The sequence below is a fragment of the Podarcis liolepis genome (genome assembly GCF_965112155.1).
Source record: "Podarcis liolepis genome assembly, chromosome: 11".
In the NCBI taxonomy this organism is placed as follows: Eukaryota; Metazoa; Chordata; class Lepidosauria; order Squamata; family Lacertidae; genus Podarcis; species Podarcis liolepis.
Genome location: NC_139565.1, coordinates 23,702,157 through 23,708,164, shown reverse-complemented (window position 1 = coordinate 23,708,164; position 6,008 = coordinate 23,702,157).

Here is a 6,008-nt window from a genome sequence, read left to right as displayed (position 1 = left end):
GCAGGGCTTTGGGGCATCTTCTCAAGCAGAAAGATCGAGAGGGTCCTCTTAATCTTTGCAGAGCTGGTTTGCCACATTTTGAAGTAAGAACATGAGTCTAGTGCAGAATCCTGTTCACACAGTGGCCAACCAGAAAGGAAAGCCAGACATGAGCGCAATGGCACTCTGCTCACCTGTGATTCCCAGCAACTGGTGTTTCAGAGGCATAAAGTAAGTGAAGTAACACATATTAACATCTAAAGGGGGGGGAGAGACTATTGAGTTTAGCGTCTAAAACCACATGCACTGCTGTTAAAATGTGTGCTAAAATTAAATTAATAATACTTACAGAAACCAATGCATGTTTGCAACACAGGTAGCTTGTGCAATAGATTAGCAATCCTCTAATTTGCATGTGCATTTGGATTTACATTTCTTATATCAGAGGAAACAGAGATGCTAGCCACAGCCCAACAACTACAAAGCATGTGTGTGAGATTCAGCTGATTGTGAGTTGGTACCCCTTTGCATACCCCAGAAAAACCGGGACATCTTGTCCATCCCCCCCCCCCCCCGTGAGATAACAGCAGTCATTTTGGGCAGTGTGATATTGTGCAATTTCGTTCCAAGATCTTGCCCTTTAAAAAAGCACTTTTTTCAGTGCTGCAGTCTCGTGAAATGCCCCAAAACTTGCATTTTTGGCTGCCATGAAAGCATGACCCTGGAAAAACAACATGTCTTCTGGACTCTGTGATCTCAGTTGAGTCACATGACTCAGCTGGGAGCACAGATGGAAAGATGTGCATTCAATTCAATTCTGGTTTCGACTAAGTTTTAATTTATATATTTTTAAACTGTTCCTATATCTGTATTGTCCCTGTTATACCTAATTGCAAATTCAAATGTATCCCTTTCGTGTTTTATGACTTCCTTGATATTGTATGTGGGCTGGAACAGGTCGGTGATCGAAAGAATAAATTCAATTCCGGTTTTGAGACTCACTATGTTGGAGGGTATGCAGATGTCAATGCTGAACACATGGATGTTGGGAGAAGAACTAGAAGGTTGTGCAATATCAGGGGCAGGAGGTGCAGGCCAGGAGATGCCCATTCGCTGAATGAGTTGAGGATAATTTCAGCAAAGGCCTTGTATGTCTTTAGTATTTGGCATAAGAACATAAGGAGAGCTCACCTCTGTATCAGACAACAGACATATCTACACAAGCATTTTGTTTTCAGTGGTCAACCAGAAGCCTATAGGAAGCCATAAGCTGAACATGAGCACAGCAGCACACTCTTGCTTTAAGTATGTTACAGCAGGCTTACTAAATTCATGCATGCATAAACACACACATACTTTTAAAAAACATATATGGATAGGGATTCTATTCGTTTTCTTTAAATGTAAAGAAAAGTGGATCACAAGTGTGAAAGTAACTAGCTGACACAGAACTGGCTGCTAAATACTTCAAATCCAGAAAATTCAAATATAGAAGGCCCTTTCCTCCTCCATTTTTTTCTGGCTAATTGTAATTTTTGCCGGAACACATATTTGTTCTCTGATCTGTCCAGTGCCTTCTGTCAGTGAACTCTTGGCATCTAGATATCCAATTTTTTCAGAAAGAATATAGGGGTCATCAGCTTCTTGAACATTTCACATCTCTGACTTTGCAACTTTGCTGTGAAGTTTGCTTTTAAAAGCAAGTGTTTCTGCTGAAGGAAAGAATTATAATAGGATGTCACAGAGAATTATGCTAATGCAGCTAAACTTAAAGTGACGTGAATTTGGCTTTATACTGATCTTCCTATGCTGAAGACATTTCAAAATGCCATAACACAAAGCTGAACACACCAAGAGTAGAGTTGTGCAGACAGTGATGACAGAAATTGTTTCTTGTTATGCACCCAAGATGTATTTTACAATTGACTACACTATTCTCACATAATTCACTTTCGGACTCTCGTGATCTCAATCTAGACTTTCAGTCTAGCCTCTTTGCATCTATATCAAGTGCTTAGCTTGATTGAAGTGGCAGATATTCCCAAAGTTACTTTGATTTATGTCAAGTGAATAAGTTATGAACTATATTAATGAAGGCTGTTCAGAAACTGTAGCTACTGACTGGGACCAGTAAATGGAACACACTGGTTCTCAGCCATTTCTGGACACATTTGAAAGTATGCTGGCATTGACCTATGAGCTTTGGATTCAGCTACCTGAAAGATTGACTCCTCTTACATGAATCCATGATCATGATCTTCCTTAGAGTTTTCTTAAACACAGGGGTTTCTTTTTCTTTCATACTTTAAAATAATTAAGAAGTGGCTCTGGATTTTTTTTTCTTAATTGTGCAGCTTCATACTGGCCTTTCCTTTCTGGTGTGTGCTTGTGTTTTCCAACAGGCCTTTACAATGTGAGGCTGCCTACAATGCTGCCTGTGGAATTGCGAAGAGCTCTGAGGTTTGTTTGCTTGTTTTTGTCAGAGCACAGCAATATATGTTGCTTTTTCTGTAGAACACATAGACGGCGCTTTTGAGTTTAGCTGCTGTTTTTTGACAAGAAAGAAGAGCTCTTCAGTGCTCTGCAGGCAACATTTGAGGAACACAGAGATATATAAGAAAACGGAACCATATGGTAGAGAAATGGAGTAAAAGAGCAACACAAGGCTTTATGGGGGCCCTGAACTGACTTAAGGGGGCTTACCAGCATTACATTTTTCCTTGGAAGGGGGAGAAAGTCCCTCAGATCACTGATTCACCTCATTTGACCCCCACATGAGAGCTGATATATACCCTAGCATGATAGTACGATGCCAAGTGAAAAGTATGTTGCCACCCCGAATTATAGCAATCTCCAGAATGACACCCTAGATAACTCCCTCGTTTATATAAGAAAAAGACACCAGTTCCTTAGAACCTAAGTGTATAATTTATTCATAGTAAAGGAAAGGCTATCTGTTATATTCCAAATTGCATTCAAGAGCAGGTGGCCCAGAGAGCCTAATCATGTATCTATTCTCTGGTAACTTTCATGGGGGGCTGCCCTTGAAGATGCTTCAGAAATGGGCATCAGTTCAAAATGCAGCTGCTTACCAGGGTCAGGCTATATCTCACCTGTACTGAAACAACTTCAGCCGCTCCCAGTTGATTTCCCTGTTGGGATACTGCCAGGGAGACAAAGTCCATCATGGCCCCAAGCTGTCTGCCGGACGATCCATCGATCTCCCGTAGGCACGCAGTATCAGCAATTAGTGACATGAGTTTCCTGAAATATCTTGCCACATTCCAGAGCTCATGCACACTCTATCAGCGGATAATGCACAGCAAAAGTCGCACTCAGGAGAGCATTATTTACAAGTTTTATTCAGCGTTGATCAGAACAAAGAAAGACATGACTGCCTGCGTCAGTGTCTCCGACAGAGAAAATGAAAGCAATAGGAAACATAAACATCCTGTGAACAGGAAATACGCAGACTCTGTGACTCACAGCCTGCTCCCTTTTAAGGTGGAACGGAAATATCCTAACATTCCCAACCCTAATTCAAGGTCACAGTGCTTACCTTAACACCCCCCCCCCCGTTTGGCTGCAGACTTGCCTGTTTTCACCTGTATCTGAAGAACACAGGAGGACCCTGCAGGATCAGGCCCACCAGGTCCAGCATCCTGTTCTTGCATTGGCCAACCAAACATCTATGGAAGTCTGCATGCAGGAACTGAAGGCGAAGGCAAGAACACTTTCCTTTTCTGTGGTTTTCAGTGACTAGCATTCTGAAGCATATGGCTTCTGGCTGTAGAGACAGAGCGTTGCTGAGATGGTGAGCTGAGGCTCTTGTATGGGCAACACTTATGCTATCTGAGGTAGAGTAGACCTGAAGGAGCATCTTCACCTGCATCATTTAACCCAGACACTGATGGCCTTCTGGCAGTTCCCTCACTGCGAGAAGCAAAGCTACAGGGAACAAGGCAGGGGGCCTTCTCAGTAGTGGTGCCCACCCTGTGGAACACCCTCCCATAGATGTCAAAGAGATAAACAACTACCTGCCATTTAGAAGACATCTGAAGGCAGCCCTGTTCAGGAAAGTTTTTAATGTGTGACATTTTAATGTATTTTTAATCTTTGTTGGAAGCCGCCCAGAGTGGCTGGGGAAACCCAGCCAGATGGACAGGGTACAAATAATAAATTATTATTATTATTATTATTATTATTATTATTATTATTATTATTAGAGTGGGCAGTGACCAGGGAGAAAGGTTTGGTGATAGTGGTTTGGTGATAGTGCCCCAAATCTGTAATGTTCTCCCTGTAGAGCTTCATCTTGCACCTATGTGGTTTGGTGATAGTGCCCCAAATCTGTAATGTTCTCCCTGTAGAGCTTCATCTTGCACCTATGTTGCCTTCATTTTGGTGCTGTGCAAATATTTTAATCTCCCAGGATCCTTAAAACATTAAAGCCACCATATAAGCCCCAGACTAGATGTAGCTTCACTCTTCTTAAACAAATAGCCAGCACAGGGGAAGAGTAAACTCTTCCCTACCATTTCTGGTCCCTATCAAAATTCTCCCCGAGTCTGCTATTCATAATGAAGTAAATTCTATGGGGGGAGGGGTAGAATGGGAGGAAAGCTCCCATTAGTGCTTAATGGGAGCCTTACTTCCATTGCAAATACCAGGTACTGGAAAGGCCAATCCCAATCTCAGACCCTCCAAGTTTTTCATTGACAGTCCCAGATTTACAGAAGCTGTCCTGGTTTCTGATTTGGTCCCAGAATGTCCCACTTTTCCTTAAGACATCCCTATTTTCATTAGAGAAATGTTGGAGTCTATGGAGTTATGTGACACCTGAGCCACGGAGTTAACCTTTAGAAGACATCTGAAGGCAGCCCTGTATAGAAAAGTGTTTTTTTTAGTGTTTGATGTTGTTTTATTATGGTTTTGTGTATGTTGGAAGCCACCCAGAGTGGTTGGGGCAACCCAGTCAGATGGACAGGGTAACAACAACAACAATTTTCATGGGATAAATGTTGGAGGGTGTGCAATCTGGACTATAGTGGGAGCAAAGGGTTAAATAACCTCTCCTGACATGTCAGAGTCCCAATCTAGGTCAGGACACATATGCCCTACACTGGTTATTTGTCGAAATAAAGATCAATGGCAATCTTCTCTGCACAGTGTACAAACATTGCTTCCCTACATAATGAATAGAAATGTGTAGAAATGTTTGAAACAGGCAATGAGAGCTAACAGATTTTGCCCAGACACCAAGCTCACCCTACTGATGTATTTGCTAGTGCTGCCTGTGAAACAAATATTACTTTGTATTTCTTCCTTTTCCGTGTTGCGGATCCACAAATAAATATCAGCTAGGAATAGGAGGAAAGTGTGTGTCTGTGATTTTATCTCTGTAGAAAATCACAGCAGCCACAGTGAACGTGTCCAGATTTTGTCAATGGCATTACATCTGTGATGCCAGGCAGAAAGCATGTTTTTGCACATATCAGACACCTTAGAGGATGTGACAGACTGAGCACAGTGTGTTTCTTTCATTTCAGATGACAAGAACAAATCACTGCCCCTTTCTGAAGAGATGTTGCTGTCTATTTCTAGCCCCTGTGCCTAAAGAAGCCAGTGTTTTGCAGTTATAAGTTAGTACAGACAGGTGGGAACTTGCAAGGGATTGTGAGGGGATGGGAAAGGAGGCAAGTCAATCATTAGAGAACCGAGTTTGAATTGGCCCTTTTGTACCAATTAGGTATTTCTCCACACTTATTTACAGTGACGACAAAGCTCAGGACCAGCCCTACCATGAAGCAGAGTGAGGTAGCTGTTTAGAGGGCCAATCTAAATCCAGTATACCTGGAGCGTCTCCACTCCCAACATTCAGCCCGGACACTGAGGTCCAGCTCTGAGGGCCTTCTGGCGGTTCTCTCACTGCGAGGTTACAGGGAACCAGGCAGAGGGTCTTCTCGGTAGTGGCGCCCGCCCTGTGGAACGCCCTCCCATCAGATGTCAAGGAAAAAAGCAACTATCCG